The sequence below is a fragment of the Jaculus jaculus genome, chromosome 1, assembly GCF_020740685.1.
Source record: "Jaculus jaculus isolate mJacJac1 chromosome 1, mJacJac1.mat.Y.cur, whole genome shotgun sequence".
Classification (NCBI taxonomy): domain Eukaryota; kingdom Metazoa; phylum Chordata; class Mammalia; order Rodentia; family Dipodidae; genus Jaculus; species Jaculus jaculus.
Window position 1 is genome coordinate 242,043,921 of NC_059102.1, and position 27,860 is coordinate 242,071,780.

A 27,860-nucleotide genomic window follows, 5' to 3' on the forward strand; every position below is an offset into this window, starting at 1 on the left:
GTTATCTTATCCAGGTTTATTTTCTAAGCACTTTGAGGTCCAGGGTGAGAAATTACTCCTGTCGATAACCTTTGTCCCCAGTACAGTGCTGGGCACCTGGTAGACTCCTGATTGTATCTCTCTCCCAAGAAACCAGAAAGGAGAACCCACTTGAATTCCCGATACCCATTTATTCTCCTGCTTGATTTTCTTCACCTCAGATTGGGGCCAATACTTCTCTTAGTGGCAGCAGCCTCAGGATTGAATTCCTAGGGACCCAAGCGACTGTCTTTCCTCACCTTGTAAAGTGGGGAGAGGTCCCACCTCCCCACTTTCACAAACTGAGAAACTCCTTCAGTTGGGGGAAGAGGAAGGGAGAATTTCCTCTGGGATCACATGGAGTTGTTCAATTGTCAGTATTATTGTGAACTTCTCCATAAGGTACAGGAAGAGGTGACCTTTGGTTAGTTACCTCAAAATAGCCCCATCTCAGTCTGAAAAAGGATAATGTTATCTCATTATGACTAAATATAGGCAGTGAGCCGGTACCGGCGCATAACTTAGGCAAATCCATGCAAATCCACTGCAGACTGGGGGATTCCTGGTCTGCTTCTCATTGATCATCATGGCGTTACACAACCTGAGGCTCTTCCTCCGTCCGGAGGCGGACATCCAGTCACAGGCCCCACCCTGGTTCACTGGGTTGCCTCAGCAGGAGGACTGGGCATCCTGGGTCAGGCAGTAGATGGACCTGGGGGCGGGGTGGACAGGGCCTTCGTGGGGGGTCACCCGGGCATGCCTCCAGCTGCTCTGCTGGCACTGATGGGGTTTTGTTCCTCTATAATTCTTTTCTTGCCCCTCTCAAATCTGGTTCCCATTAAAGAGTCATGGTTTTCTTAATTTTTATTTTATTTTATTTTGATTTCTTGACTGCCCAGCTCCCCGAGGCACCCTGGGAACCCAGCTGCATCTGCTCTTGCTTAAGGCACCCACTAATTCAAAGCAAAGAAGGCAGAGGGGAGAGTGCATTCTGGGCAGTGGGGCCACCCCTCACCCTCCAACACCTCCCTTCTGCTCTGTGCTTTTCTCCCTGATGGAAAATTTGGCCTCAGCCTGCCCTTGTGACTGGAAAAAGCAGGGTCAGCTCGTCAAAGCAGAACAGGGTTGCTAGTTAATGTCCTTAGTCTGAGCAGAACTAGGAAGGCTTGGCCCTGAAGGGGGTGATCTGGTCCTGGCCAGCCCCAGCCAGAAATGGGGGTGAGGCTCTTTGGCAGGTATAAGGCCTGTACAGGCAGACAGCCTCATTGAAGGGTGGGGAACAGGACGGGGAGCGATGGCTCAGCGAGTAAAGCATTTGGTGCACTCGCATGCGACCTGAATCTGGGCCCCAGCATCGCGTGGAAAGCCCCCTGTGGCCACGTGCCTAGGGTCCTAGTGCTCAAGGGAGCAGAGATGGGAGGATGGCTGGGCCTCCCTGGTCAGCCAGTGTAACTGAAAAACAGCACCAGCTTCTGTTTCCACGAGAGAGAGACCATGCCTCAAGGAAATAAGGTGGGAAACAATGGAGGGTATGTGCATCTACACACACACACACACACACACACACACACACACACAGAGTCAGTGGCCGAGGTAGAGGTAAGATAAGGAGGAAGGGTGGCTTTGGAAGGGACATGGCAGCTATTATAGTGACCTTTGGCATGAACTTTGTATATTTGTTTGTTTTTGAAACTAGGGTCTTTCTGTACAGCCCAGGCCGGTCTAGAACTTGAAATCTTCCTGCCTCAGCCTCTAGAGTTTTCAATACCAGACATGCACCATCACCTGACTATATATATCTTTTTTGCATGTGTGTGCATACAGACAATTGTGGTTTGTGAGTGATGTGGTGTGTGTGTGTGTGTGTGTGTGTGTGTGTGTGTGTGTGTGTGTAGGGGCATCTTTGTATGTGTGTGTGCAGATGTGCTTGCCCCTTGTGCAGCATGTGGAAGCCAGAGGAGAAGATCAGGAACCCTTTCTATAGCCTCCCTGAGTATTTCCTTGAGAAGGGTTTCTCTTCCTCAGCCCAGAGTTTGTGATTCTGGCCAGTGAGCCCCAGCAGTTTCCGTGGCTAGAATTACTGTTAGAATTACTAGATGTCCTGTTACGTACATGCATAGCCATGCCCAGCTTTGTATGTGGGTGTTGGAGAACTAATCTCTGGTGGTCTCCAGCCATTTCAGGCCCTTACACTTAAGCAGCAAGAACTCTTCTTACCCATTAAGCTATCTCCCAAGAGTTTATTTGTTTTTATTTTATTTATTTGAGAGAAAGAGAGAATGGGTGTGCCAGGGCCTTCAGCCTCTGCAAACAAACTCCAGATGCATGCACTACCTTGTGCATCTGGCTTATGTGGGTCCTGGGGAATCAAACCTGGGTCCTTTGGCTTTGCAGGCAAGTGCCTTAACCACTAAGCCATCTCTCCAGCCCATGGTATTGTTTTTATTCCTGCTTACTAATGAGAAAATGGAAAACAATAGGGATTAGGGAGTTTGTGCTTCAATGGGAGAGCCAGGATTCTAAACCAAGTCTAGCTGGTGTTTCCACCCCACTCCAGTTCCTTCACAGTTATCTTTACCCTGAGGCATACCTTCTACTCTGCAGAGCAACACCCATGGAGTTTCAACAGTCTGGTGTTTCTTTTTAGCTTTGGCTGGTCAGTGATGAACCAAGAGATAATACCCGTTATTACCTCACTCCAGAGATTGCAACTAAGAAGATGCTCCGTAAGAAAGCATATGGGCTGGAGAGATGGCTTAGCGGTTAAGGCACTTGCCTCCGAAGACTAAGTACCCTGGTTCAGTTCTCCAGGGCCCATGTAAACCATATGCACAAGGTGACACACATGTCCAGAGTTTGTTTGCAGTGGCTGGAGGCCCTGACAGGCCTGTTCTCTCCATATATCTGCCTCTTCCATGCTTTTTCTTTTTTTTTTTTCCTCTCTCTCTCTATCCTGCTTTCAAATAATTAAATTAATTACTTAAATAAAAATGTTTTTTCAGTTGAGACAAGGTCACATTGTGTAGCCAAAACTTACAACCATCTAGCCTCAGTCTCCTGAGAGCTGGGACTACAGGCCTACACCACCACACCCAGCTCTCAAAGAAACAGTTCAAATGACCCACTCTCTATAACCACTGAAGAAAGGCCCAGAGAAGCTAGAGCAGCATCTGTGTGGGAGCTCCTCCACAGCAAAAGTCCTGAGGTTTTAGTTTTCCATGTGTGTATGTGTGTGGAGCACGCATGGTGTGATGTGGTGCGTGTGGTATATGTACATGTGTGTTCACATGCGTGTGATGTGCACAAGAGTGCCGTGACTCTTCTCTAGCACTCAACGGCCTAATTTCTTGAGGCAGAGTCTATCCCTCCAGATAGACCCAGAGCTGTGGTTTCCAGCCCTTGAGCCCCAGTGATTCTGCAGTCTCTGCCCGCCCCATGGGCCGAGGTTAGAGATAGTACGTGACCACCCCCAGCTCTTTACATGGGTTCTAGGTGAATGGAACTGGAGCAGTCTCGGGCCCTCCTTGGTCCTCATGCTTAAGTGGCAAGAGCTCTTAACTGCTGAGCGATGTCCTCAGCCCTCAAGTACATCTTAACCAAACAACTAACATAACCAGAAGTGGCAGGGATCTTACTGTCAGTCATTGTCCTGAATTTGATCTTCACCCCAGGCCACTGAATTGGTATGCAAGACCAACCCTGTCTCCTCTCTCCTTGCTGGCCTCAGCCCAGTCAGGTTATTGGGCCAATCCAGGCACCTGCTCTCAAGACTGTCATTGTCTTGGCACACACAGAGGATCCACTCCCATGAGCCTGCTTAGATGAACACACAGCTCCGTCTACTTCAGTGTAGCAGGAAAGTGGAGCAACTTAATAATTCATTCCAGTGGAAGCCACTGTCACCTCCTAGAGGTCGTGGTAGTGGGATGTTTGAGATGGTCTCCGTAGTCAGCTCAACCTCCAGCCTTCTTCCCCATTCAGGAATGCCTAGTGCAGGGTAAGGAGGTAGGAGTGACATTAAGTAATTAATTAATTAAGATACTAATTAGGAGCATGTCTCTTTCCTAAGGCTCACACCTGACCATGGTGGGCATGGGTGTCATGGCATTTCTGTGGAGAGCCACCACCCTGGATCAGCTTAGTGATTGGCTAAAGCCTCTGGCCAGGCAGCACAGGGCACAGACAGCTGAGTGCTGCTCCTCACGGTGAGTGCTGCTCCTCACGGTGGGTGCTGCTCCTCACGGTGAGTGCTGCTCCTCACGGTGGGTGCTGCTCCTCATGGTGAGTGCTGCTCCTCACGGTGGGTGCTGCTCCTCATGGTGAGTGCTGCTCCTTATGGTGGGTGCTGCTCCTCACGGTGAGTGCTGCTCCTCACGGTGGGTGCTGCTCCTCACGGTGGGTGCTGCTCCTCACGGTGAGTGCTGCTCCTCACGGTGAGTGCTGCTCCTCACGGTGGGTGCTGCTCCTCACGGTGGGCAGAGCCCCAGACAGCACGAGAACGAGCCCCGTCTGCTGGGGCGGCCTCCCCATGCGCCCCTTCTCCCTTTTTCTGCTAGCAGTATCTGGCTTTCTTTTTTTTTTTAAAAAATTATTTTTATTTATTTATTTGAGAGAGAAATAGGCAAGGAGAGAGAGAGAGAGAATGGGCGCGCCAGGGCCTCCAGCCATTGCAAATGAACCCCAGATGTGTGCGCCCCCTTGTGCATCTGGCTTACGTGGATCCTGGGGAGTCAAGCCTGTGTCCTTTGGCTTTGCAAGCAAGTGCCTTAACTGCTAAGCCATCTCTCCAGCCCCAGTATCTTGCTTTCTTTAGAGAGAAATGCCTACTGTCTCCTAGTCCATGGGAACGATGATGCCTATTCTCTCCACAGGTTAGATATGTGACCCAAACCCAACCAGAATGCCTCTCTCTCATTTTTCAAATTATTATTATTTATTCCTTTAAGAGAGAGAAAGAAGCAGATGGGGAATGGATATGCCAGGGCCTTCAGTTGCTGCAAATGAATTCCAAAGGCATGTGCCACTTTGTGCATCTGGCTTACGTGGGTCCTGGGGAATTGAACCTGGGTCTTTTGGGTTTGCAAGCAAATGCCTTAATTGCTAAGCCATCTCTCCAGCCTAAAATGCCTCTCTTCTTAACCCAATGTGGTGACCCACACAAGAAGATGCATAGCAGTTAGAAATGCGTTGTCTTGACCTATGAGTTTTAACTACTCTGAATTCTGTTTATATGATCAATAAGTTAGGACAGACTCAAGGTGTTCCTCCCTCCCCTTTCTCTCTAATTTTCAGTTTTGATTCTTGCAGAGGTGAGAGAAGGATTTGCATTACATCTAGCAGGAAGGAAATTATATGCACCTGCAAGAAGGGCGTGGCCTGGGGTCCCGGCCTTTGCCCAAATTCCTTTCCATCCTGGGGGTTTCCCAGGAATTGGAGCAGCCACTGTGCACATCCTCAGAGTGCTCTCTGCATGCTGTCCCTGGAGCTGCATAAAGTGGTGACCTCCCAGCAAAGTCCCCAGTGCTGCTCACATGAGCCACAGCGGAGGGTTACAATCAAAGAACCTAGTGGGGGAATGTTGCTGTCCTACCACTGAGCAGTGTTGCCGTCGGGCCGTCCAGGAGCGAGTCCTGTCCTCCTCCTTAGAGCCCCGGGAACAGGATCAGACCTTCCAGATTTAATTAATAAAAATATAGGCCACCCAGGCACACTTGAATTTTATGGAAGCATGGATGAGCAATGCTCCATGCACTAATGACATGCCCTGCATTACACCTGGTAACCTTACCGAGGACAAAAAAGGATGCCCCATCTCTTGGGTTGACCTAAAGGTATTCGCCCTCCTTTATTCTGTTGCTCCTTTACCCTCCCTCAAGTAAATGATTTCTTTAGAAGAAGGCGGCTTATTTCTTAGATCATTGACCAAGGATAGATGATAGACACAATGCAGACGAAATGACAAAGCTCCCTAGGTGGGGTTTTCTTTCTTTCTTTCTTTTTTTTTCCCCTAGGCAGGAAGTAAGAATCAACTGTTCTTGGGTCTTAGAGTTTCAAACACTGAGCTCAGGGGCTGATGGCAAACCAGATTTCTCACACACAGACAGTACTAGTCTTTTTTAAAAATATATTTATTTATGTGTTTATTTATTTGATACAGGGTGGGAGGGGTGAGCATGCCAGGACCTCCCGCCACTGCAAATGAACTCCAGATGCATGTGCTGCTTTGTGCCTGTGGCTTTACTTGGGTGCTGGGGAATTGAACCTGGGCCTGCAGCCTTTGTAAGCAAGAGCCTTTAACCGCTGAGCCATCTCTCCAGGCCAGGACTAATCTTTTCATATTCTTTTATGAGAGAGAGAGCAAGAGGGAGAGAGAGAATTGGTGCACCAGGCCCTTCAGCTACTGTGATCAAACTCCAGATGTGTGTGCCACCTTGTGTGCATGTGCCCAACTTTGAGTGCTTGCGTCACCTTATGCGTCTGGCTTATGTGGGATCTGGAGAGTTGAACATAGGTCCTTAGGCTTTGCAGGCAAGTGCCTTAACCACTAAGCCAACTCTTCAGCCTTTTCTTTTCTTTCTTTTTTCTTTGGTTTTACAAGGTAGGGTCTCACTCTAGCCCAGGCTGACCTGGAATTCACGATGGAGTCTCAGGGTGGCCTCGAACTCATGGCGGTCCTCCTACCTCTGTCTCCCGAGTGCTGGCATTAAAGGCGTGCGCCACCACGCCCGGCTTAGCCTTTTCATTTTTTAGGAGTCTCATTGTGTATCCCAGGTTAGCTTGGAACTCATGCTTTTCCTGAGTCAGCCTCTCAAGTCGTGGGGTTCTAGGTGGGTGACACTATGCTGGGCTAATCTCTGAAAGAAAGTGGCCAGCAAGCAGAAGCAGAGAGGAGCGAGGGAGGCAATTCTGACCACTCAGATCCCTAATTTCTGTTGTTCTTGAGTCCTCACTGCATTTGCTGTGCTTTATTTCTGCTTCCATTCCACAAGTCGTGAAGTTCTTTTCTGCCTAAGAGTTGGAATCAAATTAAGACAAGTTGCAACCCTTGTCTGTGTTAACTTAAGCTGTTCAGTTTCATTCTTCCCAGGGTGGGAGCAGGAATAGTGTCTTACTCATCTCACCTCCTTCCCCAGCTGAGTAGCAGCTCAATGGTGTTTAAAGTACGTGAATGAACGACTTGGCAGGCTTGGAGATCAGCAGCTTAATGCATTCAGTTGATTTCCCTTCTTGACAGAAACTCACCAAATGCCAGTAAGGAACAGTTCTCACCAGCTCACTGTAACCGTCAGAAACTTGCCCAACCCTCTCCCCTGCTGGCCAGAAAGCAAGGCCGTGCCTGGGTACACATTTGCCCAGGGAGGGAAGTAGAGAAGACTCTGCTAGGAATTGCGATTACCGAACCCACTTGGCTTCAAAAGAACTGGGCCACTGCACATTGTTTGAGTTCCCTTCTAGCCGGAGGATGCTAGAATCGGAGCAAGTCTAGCTGGGGTCTTCTAACAAGGCCCTGGTTCTTGGTGTCCCTGCCCAGAGTGGCCCTTGGAAGAGCAGAGAAATATGGGGAGGGGTCGCAGACAGGCTTGCCCAGTGGTGCTTCTGTCTGAGCAGTGGCACTCCAGGAAGTCAAGGCGTGGGCATGGCCACTGTCACTGGGCATTCTGCCTGCACCCTGGCCCCGAGTTCCAAGGTACTCTGTGAAGCGTGGAGCGTAGGCACCAGAGGTTCAAGCGTAGGTTGCTGCAGATTAAGATGCACTTGGAAGCAGGACATGCTGCCCTCAGAATTGCAAGAAGATCAACCAGCTTCCAGCTGAGTGTCAGCCAGGCTGGAAGGAAGGGTCCAGCAGGTGCCTCAGTGTCCCTGGAGAGCCCTGGCCCTGAATCCCGAACAGCCAGCAGCCAGGGCTTACTTTGCAGGGGGCAGAATGAACTCCTGTCCCTTCCCGCCCTCTAAGAATGCCATTACCCCAAAATTATTTGAGTCAACCATTTGAGTAGAAGGAGAATTTCAGAGTCAGGAGAATTTGTTTGTATTTTCCCAAGTTGTAATGCTCTTTTTTTCTTTTTTTTTTTTTTTGTCAGACCAATTTGCAACACAAAAGGATGGCCTAACATTCAATTATGGGGAGAGAGAACACACAAAGCAAACTATGGCTGTGCAGCATCAAAGTGAATATTATCTTTGGCAGAATATAAAGAGATGTAGGAAGAAAAAGGGCTGCCAGAAGGTTCTGTGAATAACGGGCTTGTCAGGGCATCCCCAAGGCCCATTTCCAACTCTACCCTTTGGGAGACTTCAGCTCCCCCTCCCGCATAGTTGTGTTTTCTCTATCCTCTTATTGCATTTCTTCATCCACTGGCTCGTTTGCTCTGTGCTCCACTGCATCCCAATTTGCATGCTGGGTTTTGCAACAGTGGTGAGAACAGCTTTTCTCAGAAAGGAGATTTGATTTACAAGGGAGGATCCAGCTTCCTCCTGGCTACCTTATCTCCATTAAATGTATTCTACCCAGAGTACCTGTCTAGCATAGTATGTCTTCCTGTCCTTGTTCCTTGAAAGGATAATCTAATCATTTGCCACAAATAGAATCAGTATCACTCTTTTTTCCCCCAGTACTGGGGATCAAACACTGGTCTTTGTACCCTGGGCAAGATACCTCCCCATCCCTTCAATAACAGGTATTTACCATGATCTATGCGACAGTTGTTATGCCAAGTGCTTCAGTTAGGTTACCTAATAAAACATTCTTTTTATTTTTCTGAGTTAGGATTTCATTCTAGTTCAGGCTCACCTGGAATTCACTATGTATTCTGAGGGTGGCCTCGAACTGGGATGTTTGTTTGCTTGTTTATTTTGATTCTGAGGCCCCAGCTGATCTTAAGCCTAGTATATAACTGAGGCTGGCCTTGAACTATTGACTCTCCTGCCTCCACCATCCAAACATGCCCCTGCTAACTTCCCGTTTTTGGATCGAGGTTTGCAAGCATTAGTGGGCATCAGTCTCACAGGAAGGAGGAGTTTGTTAACATTTCAGTGCCTGACCCATCCCTTGACTTACTTGGTAAATCTGGGGCTGGCAGAGCTGCCCATTTTACTAAGCCCCTCAACTGACTGTGATTCCAGGCCCTGGGACACACAACGCGTCAGGAGAGCAGATTCTTATCCATGAGGAGTTCCCAGAGTCTTCCGGTGTTGTTAGTGAATGTCAGACTGCATAGCAAGAGGAGATGCAGAGAATCAGAACAAATCAAAGAAATGGAAAAGTACAGAGAGTTGGATACATGGGTCTCAGAGACACCACCTATCCAATAGTAACCCCAAGACGGTTGTCATTGTTCCCGTCCCACTCTTCATTGACAAGATTAGCATGGATGGAGATTTTAAACGCTGAACACATCTCTTGAGCATTCATGGAAGCCTCAGGAAGGCCAGTGGTCCTCCACTGAGAGGCTGGTAAATCCACTGAGGACTAGGAGGGGACCTCTGACTTACAGGTTTCAAAACTTTCGTGACAGATGCCCTGCCCAGGACGATCCAACCCTTTTTGTGTCCTTGGGCAGCTCTGAAAAGAAGCTGGTGGAATAGGAAACCTGATGACTTTTGTCATTACGTTTCGGACCAGATGGCTAGAATGACTGCCTGCATCATGCTAGGACAGTTGATTTGTGCCTGATGTTGTTGCGAGGGAGGAACTCTGAGATGAAGCGCTCTTGCGGAACTGGAGCTGGGTGAGGAGAGCCGCAGCGTCCTGCCACCGGCCGCGTGGTGGGGTCTGGAGGCTGGGGAGGAAGTGGAAGGGGCTGGCCTGGAAACCTTAGGAACAAACAGATGTTCTTTCTACGAGTTTCTGGAGGAAATGGATGTGTGTGGGCACAGACTAAGTGAGGGAAGTCAGGAAGACAATGGCAAAGAGAATGAGAGAGAAGGCCTCCAATCCTTTGATGCGGGGGGGGGGGGGGGTCTATCTTCTCCTGCTCGCAGGAGAGCCCTAGATGAGAGCTATAGCTCAAGGTTGCCTTGACTCAGGCAGCAGAGCCCTTTGAAGTGACCGTATCTGTCTCCTAACAGTCTTTCCCTCCATTTTATTTTATTTTGGTTTCTCGAGGTAGGGTCCTGCTGTAGCCCAGGCTAACTTGGAATTCACTCTAGTCTCAGGGTGGCCTTGAACTCATGGTGATCCTCCTACCTCTGCCTCCTCAGTGCTGGGATTAAAGGTGTGCACCACTTCGCCTGGCTAATCCATACCTGATTTTAACCTGGTTTACTCTCTCATTTTCCAACGAGAAAGCTCAGTGCTTCTGACTTGCCTGAAACTGGGGGGTTCTGTGACCTTGGGTCTGAGGCAGCTCTGTTGGGTTTTGTATGAACCAGAGCAGGTCTGTCTAGAAGCAGGACTCTGAGGGAGGCGGAGAGAAACTGCCAGCTCCCACAGTCTCTGAGCTCAGTTGTTTTATGAAATAACTCCACAATTTTTCAGTGGCATCCCCCTTTATTTATTTATTAATTTTTTTTTTTTTTGCTAAAATGAGCTTGAATGAATTTTATTCCTTGCAATCAAGTGATTGGTTCTTCACCATAGCATTTCCAAAACATTCCCACTACCCAGCACACTCTTCCATAAGCATATGTCATACACACACTTACGTCATCATGGTGCCATATTTGGGGACAAGACAAAACAGTATAAAGAAAGACAAAATAGTATAAAGAAAAGGGTTTGTAATTTGCAATTCACAGAGAAATATGGGAGGACCATGGAGTGGAGGTAGCATACAGGTTTGTGCTAAATCCGAATGCAGAGATTCCCTTCTTTCAGAACAGTTAGCTGGTGGCCGTTCATCCCGAGTCTTCCCCTGTCTAGTGGCCATGACCGTGATCTCTCTCACTGGTATCAAAGGCTCAGGGGAGGAAATGGATCACCCCACATGACGGGAGCTGGTTCTTCCATCTCTTCCTGCAGCTTTGCACTGAGCATAGCACAAAAGGGGATCTGGCCTGCCCGGCCAGAGGCACACAGGTGATTATATAGCTGGTCCCTTTGTGGAATGTGGGACACCTTTCTGCTTTGACAGAATCAACTCTGAACTGTGCAGGGCCATATCAAGAAATTATTCATTCGTTTTACCAAACTGTGACTGCTGATTAGAAAAAGGGAGCTGGAAACATGTATAACTAAGAAGTAGGAGCCTGGGCCCTTCCAGAAAGCTCCACATTGTGCATCCTACAAACACGTCAGACAGAACAAATGCATGGAGAGGTCAAAGGTGAGAGCAAACACGAGAAAGGAAAGCCTGCTCTGTGTGTGTGTGTGTGTGCACATGCGCGTGTGCATGTGTGCGTGTGTGCGTGTGTGTGTGTGTGTGTGTGTGTGTGTGTGTGTGTGTCTAGAGGGCAGCCTCAGGTGTCATTTGTCAGGTGCCAATTACCTTCTTTGATTTTTTTGAGACAGTGCTACTCATTGAACTTGAACTCATCAAGGAGGCTAAACTAGCTGGTCAGTGAGCAGGAATCTGCTTTTCTCTTAGCCCCAGGGTTATAGTGTGTACCACTGTAACTGGCTGGTTTTTGTTTGTGATATTTTATTTATTGATTTAAGAGAGAGAAAGAGGGAGAGAGAGAGAGAAAATGAATGCACCAGGCCCTCTAGCCACTGCAAACGAACTCCAGACACATGCACCACGTTGTATAGCTGGCTTACATGGGTACTGGGGAGTCGAACCTGGGTCCTCAGACTTCTCAGGCAAGTGCCTTAACTGCTAAGCCATCTCTCCAACCCTTTTTCTTTTAAACTTGGATTTTGGGGATGGAACTCAGGTCCTCATGTTTGCAAGGCAAGCATCTTATCTACTGAGCTATCTTCCCTCCACCTCCCCCTTTTTGCTGAAGTAGAATAAGAAACAAAAGGTAAAGTTGGGGGCAGCCCCAGTTGTTGCTAAGCAACAGAGATCTTGCAAAAGCAACCATCCCAGACTAATTGGGTGCTGTTTCTAGACAACTAGCTAGTTATTTCTTATAACTAATAGAATTCCTTAGAATAGAATTGCCAAATAGCCCTCCAGGTTTCTAGGCAAAGAATGTTCCAATAAACACGGTGGGGATTCTGTTCTCTCCGATGGCTGCCAGGTACTGGGCAGAAGTGAATTGCTATGTTCTCGAAGCAGAGCACTAATGTATTCACTGACGATGTGAAATACGATGTCGGATTTTCAAGTTTGGGAGAAAAAACATGCAAGAGTAGCAAAGAAATAGCTCAAGAAAAAAATAATGACAGAGGCCCTCAAAACATATTATAAAGCTTCAGAAACTAAAATAGTGTGGCCTTATGATCCAGTAGCCCCACTGCTGGGCATAGGTCCAAAGGGAAGGAAATGGTTTGGCAGAGGAGATACTTGAAGTCTCATGCTTACTGCGGCACTATTCATAGTAGCCGAGCGATGGGAATCAAGCGACACGCCCAACAGGGGAGGGAGCAGAATAAAGAAATGAAGCACAAATGCAGAGGACCACTGCTCAGCCTCAAGAAGAATGAAGTCCTGTCACTCGCGGCCGCATGGGTGGGGCTGGAGGACATTATGTTAAGTGAAATAAGCAAGACTACAGAAAAGACAAATGACACGTGCTCTCATTCACTGTGGTGGAATCTTGACAGGGCTGGTTTCGTGGAAAGAGAGTAGAAGAACAATTAGAGAAGCCAGAAGGATAGAAGGGAGAAGGGGACAGGACTTGGTTAATGGGAGGATTGGGGTGTTGCTCGGTGTTAAGAGTGTTTGCCTAGTAAGTGTGAGACCCTAGATTCCATCGCTAAAACTGCACAGCTAAGTGTTAGTCTTCAGTACTATAGTACAGTGACTATAGTCAATAATTTATTGTATATTCCTTTTTTTGGTTTTTTGAGGTAGGGTCTCGCTCTAGCCCAGGCTGACCTGGAAATTCACCATGTAGTCTCAGGGTGGCCTTGAACTCATGGTGATCCTCCCACCTCTGCCTCCCCAGTGCTGGGATTAAAAGCATGCGCCACCACATCTGGGAGAGGGTGCAAGAAAGAGAGAGAGAGAGAGAGAGAGAGAGAGAGAGAGAGAGAGAGAGAGAGAGAGAGAGAATGAAAATGGGTGCAACAGGGCCTCTAGTTGCTGCAAACAAATTCCAAATGCTTGCGCCATTTTATGCATCTGGCTTTACGTGGGTACTGGGGAATCAAACCTGGGTCATTAGGCTTTATAGGCAAGTGCTTTAATTGCTGAGCCATCTCTCCAGCCCAGTAATTTCAAAACAGCTCAAAGAGAAAATTCTGAATGTTCTCAGTATGGAGAATTGATAACTGTTGGAAGTAATGGATATACTGATTACCCTGATTTGCCAATTACATGTCATCCATATGTATCAAAATATGATCCTAGATCCCATAAATATGTACAGTTATTTAAAATATGATATCAACATCAATAAGTCAATGAAACAGAATAAAATAAAATTAGATTCACACCACATATATTTAAAAATAACATTCTAGGCAACTTGTACATCTAAACTTGAAGGGAGGAAAAGCAAGATATAAAAGCAGTGTATGAAAATAGCATTGAGGGGCCCAGGAGATGGCTCAGTGGGTAAAAGCACTTATTGTGCAAGCTTGATGATGTGAGCTCAGATCCGTAGCATGCATCCCAGTTCCTGTGCCCGTGGGGAGGTGAGAGGAGAGACAAGAGAATCCCCAGCGCTCCTGGGCCAGCCTGGTGTATGTTGCAGCAAACAAGAGACCCTTTCTCAGAAAAGATGGGAGGCGAGGGCTGACGCCTGAGGTTGTCCTGTGACCTCCACGTGCACCTGCACTCACACAAACACATCCACCAAGGATTAACACACACACACACACCTCTTTGAAATAGGTAGAATTAAGTCATAATACAAGAAATCACAGAAGAAATGCTTATCGAATTTGGTACTATGGGGCTGGAGAGATGGCTTAGCAGTTAAGGATCTTGCCTACAAAGCCAAAGGACCCAGGTTCAACTCCCCAGGACCCATGTAAGCCAGATGCATAAGGTGCCATATGTATCTGGAATGTGTTTGCAGGGCTAGAGGCCCTGGTGTGCCCACTTTCTCTCTCTCTCTCTCTCTCTCTCTCTCTCTCTCTCTCTCTCTCTCTCTTTCTGTTATGTGTGCATGCTCTCGCTCTATCTGCTTCTTTCTCTCACTCTCAAATAAATAAATAAAATATTTTTTTAATTGGTACTATGGAAGCATTTAGGGTTTTTTGAAAAAAATCAAAAGATAAGTTCTGAGTCTCAGCACTCAATTGACTAAAGGAGGAAGATTGTAAATTTAAGGCTAACCTGGGCTACAGAATAAAACCCTGTTTCAAAAAAATTAAAGAAGTAATAAAACACCCAGCCTCCTGCAAACCAAAATATAAAAATAACCAATGAAATTGAAAGACAGGTAGTAAAATAAAAGAAAATTTGGGGAAGGTAGAAAATAGGTTATAATTAATTACATGTAAATTGTTCAACAATTAAGAAATAGGTAACTTCAAAAGGTAATTTATAACAGAATACAAAAGTCAGAAATATGCCTCATCAGTAAACTAAAATAAAGTTGATATACTGTTTTTATTCAACACATTGGCTAAAATTAAAATGCAGAACAATATGTTACTAATGTTTTGGGAAGTGGGTCCACACATATGTCCTTTTTATTTTTTAAGACAGAGTCACATAGGCTGGCTTCAAATTCATGATGCTTCTATCATTCCAGCCCCTTGGAGACTGAGGCAGGTCAGAGTTTGAGGCCAGCTTAGGATCCCTGGCAAGTCTTTGTCTCAAACAACAAGCATAACAAGAGGAAAAAGACAAATCTCATAACCCATCCAGTGCTGAGCTTACAGGCACATTCTGCCAGGCCCAGCTTAACATATATCACTGAAGTGAGTGGAACTGTAAGTAAGTACGTCCCAAGATTCTGGAGAGCAATGTACAGTAACTACTGCATATGCATACACATAAAACACTGCATATAATATATTATATAAATCATGGTTGTGCTGGTTCCTTTTACCTTTACTTTTTTGTTATTAACAACATACTTTGTAAGGATATATCATATGCTGGTACCCTCTTTTCCTTCATCCCTGCCCCCCTTCCGCTGGGGACCCTCCTCTATGGGGTTGCAGGTATTCTCCATGGGGTTGTGGTTCCTATGTTGTGGGAACAGCAGTCAGTTTTTTGGGGGAGTTCTGGGTGTTTTTTTTAATCAGGGTCTTACTGTGTAGTCTCAGGCTCATGATCCTCTTGCCTCAGCTTCTCGAGGACTGGGCTTATAAGGATGTGTTATCACACTAAGCTTCTAGTATCTATTACATTTTAATTCATTTTTTTTTCTAGGAAATTGTCCTATAAGAAAACTTGCACTTTTACAATCATAAGTGGGGAGTGCAGTCTACAGTTTTGCTTGTCACAACTAGGATGCTATTACTTACATCCAAATAATTCTTTTAGGAGTTTATAGAAACAGAAAACCAAAATAAATCTAGGTCATCCCCTCTTCTTTTGTAGCCCAGGATGACCTCAAACTCTCAATAGGCAAGAATGTCATTGCGTTTTGAGTCTTTCCTCTGCCTTCTCAGTGCTGGGGTTGTTATGGGCATGTGCCACCATGCCTGATTTGTGTGGTCTAGACATTGAATTTGGGGCTCTGTGCATGGTAGACAAGCAGCATGCCCAAATACCAGTTGAGCTACTTCCCCAACCCATTTCCCATTTCTCATTTCTGTTACAGTCTTTCTTTCTTTCTTTTCTTTGTTCTTTCTTTCTTTCCTTTTTTTTTTTTTTGGCTTTTAGAGGTAGGGTCTCACTCTTGCCCAGGCTGACCTGGAATTCACTATGTAGTCTCAGGGTGGCCTCGAACTCTTGGCTATCCTCCTACCTCTGCCTCCCGAGTGCTGGGATTAAAGGCGTGAGCCACCACGCCCGGCTTCATTTCTGTTGCGGTCTTTCTTTAAGCAGGGCAAAATTGATGAAGTTTACACTCAACAAATTACAAGCTTATCTTTCTGAAATTACACCCAGTTCTCTTTTATTGACGTCTAAGGCACTTCCAAACTCCTTGGTCACACTTTGCAGAAAACATCTTAGTTTATTCTCACCTTTACTGCACATGAGTTTTGCTAGTTTAACTCTCCGAGGGCAATCTTATTTTCTAGCAGCACCCACATATGAGTAATTAGAAAAACCGGGAACATGCTACATGAAATCAGAATGTTATTAACTTTCCTTTCCCAGTTGTGAGCCCGGGGGCTGCTGCTCTTAGGGAGTCATGGTGGCATGGCTGAGGAGGCAGACTGGCACCTGGGTGGGTGTGGAGGCGAGGGCATGCCTGGCCATAAGAAGCAATGGATCACATTTCCTGTGTGTGTAAGTCCACCCCCAAGAGACACCTGGCCGGATCTGGCGGCATTTTTGGTTGTCACAAGTAGAGTCTTATTGCCCTGTACACTTCTGTCTCATCCAGAGCTGTGCTTACTAAGCGGCAGTTTGTTACCGGGCCTTGAAATACTCTTGTTATTATTTTCATTATGTAACTCATGACATAAATCAAAGTTTCCCACTTTTGGTATTGACATAAATCAGTGAAATGTGAATGCAAAGATAAAAGGAGCTGCCTGTGACAGCAGACATGGCAGAGACTGGCCATGTCCTCACAAACCTGGCTCCTGTCATTCCTGGAACACAGCTTGACAGTTCCCAGAAGGCTTTGTGCTGGACGAACCATGTTTCCACTTTCTCCAGTAGAGTGTGAGAAGCGCTCTGTGTCACCCTGGGCTGAGGTGGTTAATGGGGCATTTGCCATCCTCCCTCTCTTCCCCTTGCTCATTTGATCCGTTCAGAAGCAGACTGTTGTGTGGGGAACGGTGGCAAACACTTACAATCCCAGCATGCAGGAGGCAGAGGCAGGAGGACTGTCATGAGTCTGGGGCCAGCCCTGTGGAAGCAGCTCAGTTGGCAGAGTGCCTTCCTAGCATGTACAAGGCCCTAAGTCAGATCCTCAGCACTGCATACATCCAAGTACAGCGGCACATGCCTATAATCCCAGCACTCTGGAGGTGGAGGCAGGAGGATGAGAAGTTCAAAGTCATCGTCAGCTATAAAGGAAGTCCAAGGCCGGCACCTGGGGTACATGATACCATGTCTCAAAAATGAAACAAAACAGGGCATGGTGGCACACGCCTGTAATCCCATCACTCGGAGGCTGAGGTAGGAGGCCTGTGAGTTCGAGGCCAACCTCCCTGAGAGTTCATAATGAATTCCAAGTCAGCCTGGGCTAGAGTGAAACACTACCTTGAAAAAGAAAAGAAAAAACCAAAAGCAAACAAACAAAACAAACCCAACACTTTGTAAGCACATGTGGAAGATTGAAGAGTTTATGTGAAGAAAACACACCACTTGATTCATGCTGGGGTGAGAGCCTCTTACAGTTAGCAGCAGGTATTATGACTTTTATGTGAATAAGAAAAACTTGCACTGTTTTGGAACCATTATGCTCCTTTGGCCTTCAGTGCTACAGCAGTGTTTCCATAATTAACACAAGTGCCTGATGGCTCTGGAAATACTGAGAGTGCCTCAAAATTTGCAATAAAAACCAGGTGTGGTGGTGCATGCTTGCCACCCCAGCATTTGGGAGATGGAGGCTGCAGGATAAAGAGAGTTTGAGCTACATACCTGTCCATCCACCACCACTGAAAAAAAAAAAAAAAAAAAAAGCCATGAAATTAAATGTGGAGGAGACAATGGCAAAATATTGGAGGCAGATTTGTAAATATCTAAAATAATTTCTAGTCATATTTTTTCTTAAAACTGTTCAGTGCTTGCTTTACTTTGAAGAAATCATTGCAGATTTTGAATTGCTAACATGGTCTATTCAAGAAAATCATCATGGAATCTAATCTACAAGCCCTAAAAGTGCTTTATCGTGTAGCAAAAGATTGACCGAGGGCCAGGCATGGTGGTACATACCTTTTATTCCAGCACTTGGGAGGCAGAGGTAGGAGGATCATTGTGAGTTCGAGACCCGCCTGAGACTACACATTGAATTCCGGGTCAGACTGGGCTAGAGTGAGGAATGAGACTATGCCTTGAAAAAAGAAATATTGACCTAGCTGAGCATGATAAGCACCTATTTATAATTTTAGCACTTGGGAGGCTGAGGCAGGAGGATTACAGTGAACTCAATATATCGTGGCTATGTTGCAAGACCCTATCTCAAAGAAACAACAAACAAATAACCCCTAAACTTATACTCAGGGCCTTGCATTTGCAAGTGTGCCACTGAGTGTGTGGGTGTGATCTAATTTGAAGATCAAATCCAGGGCCTCACACATGTTAGGGTGCTTTGCCACTGAGCTATATCCACACCCATTACAACCCATGTTATTTGAAGTTGAAACTAAGTGTGTGGATATTGAAAATGATGTCTTGGTTTACCTGGCTTTTTAAAATAATCTGTTCACCACTAGTCCCACAAAATGGGGCTTCTGGGCCCACCATTTTAGAAATAAGGGCTCAAGGGGAAGGTGACTTTCCAAGATTACATGGCCAGCAAATGGCAGAGCCAGAATTCACCTCCCGATCCCACCTCTTCTCTGAGCTACTCCACATGTTCTCTTGTTTGAGGCATTCAATCACCCCATAAGGAAGCCAGGGTGCATTTAACTGCATTCTGTGAGACAAAATTGAAGCTGATTGTACCCAAGTGACTTTCTAAGTCCCATGACTGCTATGTGAGTGGCACAGAAGAAATATAAACGTGAATCTTCTCTTTCCCTTTTCCATCTTCCTTCCGCCGTACCGTGGTGGTTTGAGCGTGAAATGTCCCCCATAGACTCAGGTGTTTGTGGAAGCTACTTGGTCCCCAGCTGCTGGAGCTTTTAGGAGGAGGAGCCTTGCTGAAGGTGTCACTAGGGAGGACCTTGAGTTTGTTGAGTTCCTCACACGGTGTCAGAGCAGCTGTCCTCACTCTGCTGCAGATGTATGATGAAGCCACCCAGCTTTTTCCACCATCATGAGGCTTCGCTTCAAAACTGCAAGCCTCAGATAAATCCTTTCCTCCTATAAGCTGCCTCCTGGTCTGGTGTTTTGTGCCAGCAACACAAAAGTAATGGCAACAACAGGCGAGGCTTTTATTGGGATAGCCATTCAAATAAGATGGGAGACAGAGTTGTTTATAACTATTGTATTTTTTTTTTTTTTTTGAGGTAGGGTCTTACTCTAGCCCAGGCTGACCTGGAATTCACTATGTAGTCTCAGGGTGGCCTTGAACTCACAGTGACCCTCCCAGGGTGCTCGGTGGTCTTGAACTCATGGTGATCCTACTACCTCTGCCTCCCAAGTGTTGGGATTAATGGCATGTACCACACTGACTGGCCTAGCTGTTGTATTTTTAACTTGAGAGTCGTGTGTGAGCCCTGGATCCTTCTTTATGGCCTTGTTTGACTTTGATGTTGTGATAATCACTTTGGTGCTGCTGTGACCAAGGAGGAAAGGTTTATTTTGGCTCATGGTTTCAGAGGCACTTCATTCCAGCAGGGAAGAATAGTGGGATGTGGCTCTGTGGTGGTAGGAGCTATGACAGAGACTTGCTCACAGCTGGGTGGACCAGGAAGCAGACGGAAGTGGACTGGGCCTAGAGGTGAGTATACCCTTCATAGGCCTGCCTAATGACCTACTTATGTCTGATAGGCCACACCTCCTGGAGGGCCCTCAACCTTCAACATAATGCCATTAAGGGCTGGAGAGATGGCTCAGCTGTTCAGGCACTTGCCTGTAATGTCTAGCGACCTGAATTTGATTCCCCAGTACCCATGCAAAGCGGATACACAAAGTGGTGCATGTATCTAGGGTTCATTTACAGTGGTTAGAGGCCCTGATGTGCCCAATTCTCTCTCTCTCTCTTTCTCTCCCACCCCCATTTTCTCTCTCTTCCCTTGCAAATAAATAAAATATAGTTAAAAATAATGCCATAAGCTGGGGGCTGAGTGTTTGTGACATGAGTCTGTGGGGAACTGATTCAAGCCATAACAGCTGTGAGGGCAGAAAACAGGATGACCTGTGTGCGGTCCCATCCTAGCGCCTTACTGTTTCACCTCCTTTATAGTTGGTTCATGATTGTCTCTCTATGAGGAAAACATTATGGGGTGACTCCTGCTCTTAACCAGGACCCAGGAGATCTGCATTCCAGCCTTGTGTGACTTTCTTTTGAGCTTTTATTTCCCTTTTTGTAAACTAAGAGGTTTTTTTTCTTTTTTGGAGAGTCTTGCTATGTAGCTCAGAATGGCCTCTAACTTGAGATCCTCTTGCTTCAGCTTCCCAAGTGCTGGCATTGCAGCATGATGCCCAACAAATGAAGGGCTTTGGTCAGATCATCTCTGCAGTTCCTGTGAATGACCAGTTCTGCTCTCTGACACTAGAGGAAGCTTGGGTCCTCGCCTGGTTGCTCTTCAGCCTCCGCCCCTGTGCTTTGAACAGGGCTCTGCACACTCACGCCCCGCTAGGCACACAAGCGTATGAGTATCAGTCACGCTGCCAGTGTCAGGAAAGAGGTATAAGGAAGAGTACAGGTCGAGTCCTCAGGAATCCTGCCTGCCAAGCTCACTGCACACGTAGCAGCACAAACACACATACACACACACGCACGCACGCACGCACGCACGCACGCACGCACGCACGCACGGTGGGGAGAAGGGGGAAGCTGGCTGAAGATCCCAGGTGAGGCACTAGGTATCTCTTCACTGAAGAAATACAACCAGCTTCCTAACAGACCTCCTTGTTTCTAGTATCTTCCCTTGCGAACTCATCCCTGCATCATTGCGGATATAAAGAACATCCCAGTCTGATCAGATCACTCACTGGCTTTTTATTTTCTCTCTCTTCTGGTGAGAGCATGCTCCGTTCATATTGTACCAGACCCTTTGCGCTTGGGCTGTAGCCAACTCCTGGGGATCACGCCTTATTTGGACCTGCCTCTTCCCATCCCTGTCTCTAGCCCTTTCTCTTCTAGGTGCTCAAGCCTCTGCAAATGCCGTGATTCACTTGAGCAGTTTAAGTACAATCCAACCCAGCTTTTTTTTTTTTTTCTTTTTTACTTATTTCCACATTTGAGCATGGCATACCCTTTATTTACAAGTATTATAGAATCTTGTGCTGGAGGTGTGGCTCGGTGGCAGAGTGTTTGATTAGCATGCAGGAGGCCCTCGGTTCAATCCCTAGCACTACAAGTGCACACAAAACTCTAGGCTTAAGTTCTCTCGCCACTGCTCTATGGCCCGCAATGGCCTAACGGCAGGAGGAGTTACTCATTCCAAAGATATTAGAATGTGAGAAAAGGCACCCTATAGGACGTAAGGGAGCTATGCAAGCTAAGATGAAACAGGTTTTCTGAACAAAGAGGATTTCACCGAGGTTTAGGAGTGTATGAAAATGTTGGCAGCTAGCTGGCACCATGTACAGGGTAGAGGGCCTGAAGGAGAGGAGCTGATCACTATGAAGTAGAAAAAGGCTGCATCTGTCTGTGGCTCAGAATCCAGTCACTTCAGTTGGGCAGTTCTGGGCTGGGAAGGCTTTCAGAAAATGAGGGATTCATGTGGTGGGAATAATGTTTTCAGTTGGTAAAGTCCCGGAGAGCCATAAATAATATCATGTCGTCAACAAGCAATTCTGCTCATGGAAATTTATGCTAAGGAAATATTTCAGCAAAGTCCTGAAAGCGCTGCAAACAACATGCTCTAAAAGCTTTCTCCACAGCAGGAGCAATCTGCCAGTAATGTAGTCCAACAGTCAGAGCTAGTTAAATAAAATAGGAAGTACCCATAAGACTGAGCCCCTGTCTCCGAGTACAGTCACATCCTTAGGAGCTGTGGGTTAAGACTTGAACATATGGCTTTTGTGGGGGGACAGGGCATAGTCCCAAACAGTTATTCTGTTTTTCTGGGATCGTGTTGTGGCCTTGGAGGACTGGAATGAAAGGGACTCGGTTACTGGTTGTCAAACACTAAGGATAGGAAAAAGTCTCTTTGTTGGAGGGGTAGAACTCCAACAGGGAAAGGAAGTGGGCTAAGATAGTGCTTGAAGGGAACAGAACACAGATCAATCGCATTTAGTGGTTGTGAGGTGGGACTTGGATATCGCATGCATAGGGCTCAAGGGCTGTAATCATGAAATGCCTTTATTCTGCCTCCCACTTCCCTTTAAAATTTATTCAGCTGGTAAATTTCTTTTTCTGTTCTTGCAACTCACCCTCCCCCCTACCAAAAAAAAAAATCAGACTTGTGACTTGCTGATCCTTTGCTACTTCTGCCCCTGTTTCTTGCCCCTCCTGGAAAGCGATAGGGAAGAGGGAGGAACGAGATAGGCTGTCAAGCTCTTGGGTAGGGTTGGGCAATACCATTCACTGGGCTGAAGGGGCAGAGAGAATGTGCTAACAGATAGGCTTTTCACCAGGTGGAGACCCATCGGAGTAGAGAGTCTATTACCCACGAGCCCAGGTCCACCCAAAGAGCTGACTGGAACTTGATAGTGCTTTTTCAAACTGCCACTTAACTTCAGCTTGCTGTGACTTTAACGAGCTCTTGAGACCTTTCAGGGCAAGAAGAAAAGTCAACTGAAAAAGACACTGCCATGTAAATTGATTGCTCCCGGGACCACATTTATCTCTGTGTTTTCTGTAGAGGTGTTAGGAGGTGTCATAGTCAGTGGGAGCCTTAATGAAAGAGAAACGGTCTAGTGGGTGGACAAGCAAAGTGGGTGGGCGCTGCAGTCCTCCCTTGAATGAGGCTGTGCGGTGTGAGGTAGCCCTGGCTTTGGTGCCGCTCATCAGAATTCTGATCCCTTCTCCGTATTAATTAGTTCCATGTCCTTCAACAAGTCACTCAACCCCTCTAGGCCTTAGTTTTATGTTATCTAGCAAATATCAAATTCTCACTCATAGGGTTGTCATGGGGATCATAGCCCATAAATTATACAAAAGTACCCAACCTAGTACCTGGTGCATGAAAGGCCCAAAGTTAAAGTTATGTTTCTCCCCTTTCCTGATCAGTGCTGAAATGCAGCCTTTTTCAGTGGCCTACCTTGAAGGTCATGGTTGTCTCAGACATGACTGGGCTAATTCCCCTACAGTCCCTGTCAGGTTTGGAGTTCCTAGGACTTGGAGGCAACCCAAGTAATGCCACGGGGTAGGAGGCAGCTAGGGGTTGCCAAGCTCAGATGGTGCCCAGACCCTAGTTCCCTTCCCGGTCCTCCGGCTGCTGCTCTCATGTCTTGGCCTCCCCACAGCCCGCCTCTGGGCCATAGAAGGCTCCCCTTTGGAGCTGAGGAACCCTGATGGCCTTGGCTTGTGTCACTGGAGTTGTGGTCTAAGTGAGACAGGAAAGGAGTCCCCTTCCTCGGTGCTGTGATCAGAGCCCACACGTTTACAGAGGGACTCAGGAATGGCTGAGCACAAACTGTGTCCGCCTGCCCTTTTTTTTTTTAATTTTTATTTATTTATTTGAGAGCGACAGACACAGAGAGAAAGACAGAGAGAGAGAGAGAATGGGCGCGCCAGGGCTTCCAGCCTCTGCAAACGAACTCCAGATGCGTGCGCCCCCTTGTGCATCTGGCTAACGTGGGACCTGGGGAACTGAGCCTCGAACCAGGGTCCTTAGGCTTCACAGGCAAGCGCTTAACTGCTAAGCCATCTCTCCAGCCCCCGCCTGCCCTTTTGATGTCTGAGTGTTTCCCATCAATCCCAAGGGCCTACACTCTCAGGGCACTAGGGTGCTGGCGGAACCCTGGCTGCCTCTCCACGTGCTACCATGTTTTCCTTCAACAAGGAATTATGTCTTCTCTTGGAGATTTTTTTTTCAAAATTATGTATTTAGGGGCTGGAGAGATGGTTTCGACACTTGCCAGCAAAGCAAAAGGACCCAGGTTCAACTCCCCAGGACCCACGTGAGCCAGATGTACAAAGTGGTGCGTGCATCTGGAGTTCGTTTGCAGTGGCTGGAGGCCTTGGTGCTCTCGTTCTCTCTCTATATCTGCTTGTTTCTCATTCTGTCTCTCTCATAAATAAATAAAAAATGATGTATTAAAAAAAATTATGTATTTATTTATTTGCATGTGTGTGTGTGTGTGTGTGTGTGTGTGTGTGCATGCTGTAAATGAACACCAAACTCATGTACCACTTTTTGCATCTGGTTTTGTGTGGGTGGCTGGGAAATTGAACCCAGTCCTTCAGGTTTATACAAGCAAGTGCATTCTTCCACTGAGCCATCTCTCCAGTCCTTCTGCCATTTTTAAATGCCAACACTCAGCATGACCTGGCAGTTACCATGGTAACAGAAGAATGGGCATGCTTGAATTTTGGCAGGCTCACAGTCCCTCCTGATTGGTTCCCATGATTTTCAGCTTATTTACATGACCAATCAAGGCCTGCCTGGGTCTATACACACACACACACACACACACACACACACACACACACACACACACACACCAGCTTTGGCATGTCAAGGAACAGGCTCTCAGTACTAGGGAGAGAGAAGACTCAGGGGAGAAAGCAAAAGGGTCTCTAGAGTGGCTCAGACTTGGGCTGCTACTTCCAAGAGCTCTTGGAAGCTGCTTAAGTTCAGGTCACCAGACCCAAGACCCCCTCGTCCCCAGAAATGCTTGTTTTCTGGAAACTAGACCCATTCCTGTCCTCCGCAGGCCCCTGGAGCCACCTGTGCCTGGGATCCCGGACCTGAGCCGGTACCCAGACCTGCACTCTCTGGGCCCAGACTCACACTCCCTTCCTGCTTCTGAGAGACCAGGAACTCTGGGTTCCCACTTCAGCGAGACCCACAAGCTTCTGCTGTGGTGGTCCTGACTCCTGTTTTGACAAGATCCCTCTCAGCTAGTATCTGGAGACATGCCATGTTTTAGAGTTTCAGCTTGATGGCAGGTCCTCTGACTTGATGGCAACCCCTCTTGGCTGGTACCCCAAGGCCTGCCAAGAGCTCAGAGCTCTAACACTGGTATCGGGAAGCCTACCAAGGGTTCAGAGCTGGAACATCATTGCAAGTCTCACCAATCAGCAACCTGCTGCCACCAAGAGTGAGAGCTGTCACCACCACCTCTGCCCTTGATTGAAAAATGCACTGCCACCAAGAGTCCAGTTTCCATTGTGGTGGTCCTCCTTGTTTTTTTTATTTAAATTTTTTTGTTTGTTTACATATTTTTTTTATTTGAGAAGTGACAGAGAGAGAGAGATTGACAATGGGCACTCCAGGGCCTCCAGCCACTGCAAACGAACTCCAGACGCATACACCCCCTTGTGCATCTGGCTAACGTGGATCCTGGGGAATCGAGCCTCAAACCGGGGTTCTTAGGCTTCACAGGCAAGTGCTTAACTGCTAAACCATCTCTCCAGCTCCATTTTTTTTTTTTTTGAGGTAGGGTCTCACTCTAGTCCAGGCTGACTTGGAATTCACTATGTAGTCTCAGGGTAGCCTCGAACTCACAGTGATCCTCCTACCTCTGCCTCCCAGGTGCTAGATTTGAAGGCATGCACCACCACGCCTGATTGGTCCTCCTTGTTTATTTGCAGTTCACTGTCTGTCCAGTCCATCCCTTGGGTGAAGAGACAAGGGTCTGGAAGAAGACTCGCCTATTTCGCTACTGACCTTACCAGAAAAGGTTCATTGTCCACCTTCCTCCACCAGCAACGTAGCCAGTTTCCCATGTCGCTCATGCTGCACTCTGATAGGTTGAGATACATCCTCTGCTTAGCCAGATCCATGAGGAAGAACTTGTCTGTAGTGACAGTCCTGATGTCTCAGACCCAACTCTCATTTACTCCACCTGAGGAACAGATGATTAACTCACCTGACTGACAGTTTTGAGGAAGGAACGGTAGGGCTCCATCTTGTGATCTACACTATGAATTAACTGCTCCCTGGATGGTGTGGTGAGCTCAGCAAAGCATGCTCCAGAACAGGCTTACTGTTTTGGGGTGGAGGTGAGTCAAAGTACAATTTTCTAAGTCATAAGTATTGCTTTCAGGGCTGGGGATGTAGCTCAGGAGAGTAGTTAGGGTGTTTGCCTATATGTGCCAGGCCTTGGATTTGATCCTTGGTTCTAAAAGGAAAAAAAAAATCAAGCAGCAATAAAAATTTCCTTACAAGGGCTGGAGAGATGGCTTAGCGGTTAAGCGCTTGCCTGTGAAGCCTAAGGACCCCGGTTCGAGGCTCGGTTCCCCAGGTCCCACGTTAGCCAGATGCACAAGGGGGCGCACGCGTCTGGAGTTCGTTTGCAGAGGCTGGAAGCCCTGGCGTGCCCATTCTCTCTCTCTCCCTCTATCTGTCTTTCTCTCTGTGTCTGTCACTCTCAAATAAATAAATTTAAAAAAAATTTAAAAAAAATTTCCTTACAAATATAGAAAGAATATAGATCAAAGATCTGTTTAACTCTTTAACAAGGGAATCAACAGTAGGTTAAAGCTCATTAAGAGCAGAAATTGATATAGTTCACCAGGAACGGGATACAGAAGTAAACTTAAGTTAGGTGCAAAACCAGTTATTATCCAATGGTGCAATAAAACTGCAGGCTTTGCAATTATTTCTTCTTTTAAAAAATATTTTATTTTTATTTATTTATTTGAGAGTGAAAGAGGTAGACAGACAGAAACAGACAGACAGAGAGAGAGAGAGAGAGAGAGAGATAATAGGCACACCAAGGCCTCTAGTCACTGCAAACGAACTCCAAACACAGGAGCCACCTTGTGCATCTGGCTTTTGTGGGTCCTAGGGAATTGAACTGAGGTTCTTTGGTTTTGCAAGCAAGTGCCTTAGCCGCTAAGCCATCTCTCCAGCCCCTGAAATTATTTATTCTACTAAACAGAAATCATTTTTTATTTCCTCCAGACAAAAATCCATGAATTAATATGTAATGTTAAAGAATGTTCAAGAATCTGGATCTTAATAAACCTAAATAAAAGCTTGTATGAAGAATTATTGTGTATAACACTGATTATCTTACCGAGTTTTGGATAATGTCAGGATGATGGATTTTATTTATTTAATTTTAGTGCTGAGGGCCAAAGCCAGGGCTTTGCACATACTAAACAAGTTCTGTACCCTTGAGCTACATCCATAGCCCAAGGGACATTATTTCTTGAGCCTTCTAAATCTCAGTGGGAATTGGCTTCCTTTGCGCTGGGCTCCACTTGTGAACATACTTGTGTGTCCCTTTTGCAGGCTGACTCTGGCTGGGGGTGGTGGCCTAGACCCATTGCTCCCTCCCCTGACTGTCTAGGAGGCATCATCAATTCAACTCCCAGACTATGGATGCACAGGAGGAAGCAGACTATTCATTTTCTGCTATGAATTTGCTGAGATGCCAGTTTAATAAACAAAATAAATATCTTTTCCCTATGTTTTTTTTCTCATTATGAATATGTATGAGCTCTTGGAACTTTGGCAAGAGGCAGACTCGAGGCGACAGCTTCATGGATTTAGAGCCCCAGTTGGGGGGGGATCTGGAGATTTGCAAGCTGTGTTCCTCAGCACATCCCTCACGTCCACTCTGGGCTGCTGAAGAGGCGAAGAGGACATGAGATGAGAGCCATGCTCACACACGCCGTCAGGAAACAGCTAGCGGATACCCGCTGCCTGGTAGTCACAGTGGGAGCTGATACCATAAAAATGGCCATGACAGGGCTGGAAAGATGGCTTAGTGGTTAGGTGCTTGCCTTTGAAGCCTAAGGACCCCAGTTTGAGTCTCTATTCCCTAGGACACATGTTAGCCAGATGCACGAGGGGACGCATACATCTGGAGTTCACT

General features: G+C 46.8%; 1 long non-coding RNA gene across 1 annotated transcript; it reads left to right on the forward strand.

Annotated features, from left to right (window-relative positions):
* The first annotated feature begins 1,301 nt into the window (after window positions 1–1,301).
* LOC123459412 lies at window positions 1,302–27,748 on the forward strand. Its single transcript, XR_006636293.1, has 3 exons — window positions 1,302–1,530; window positions 25,627–26,037; window positions 27,275–27,748. It is a non-coding gene; the product is annotated as an uncharacterized LOC123459412 (long non-coding RNA).
* Window positions 27,749–27,860: the final 112 nt, after the last annotated feature.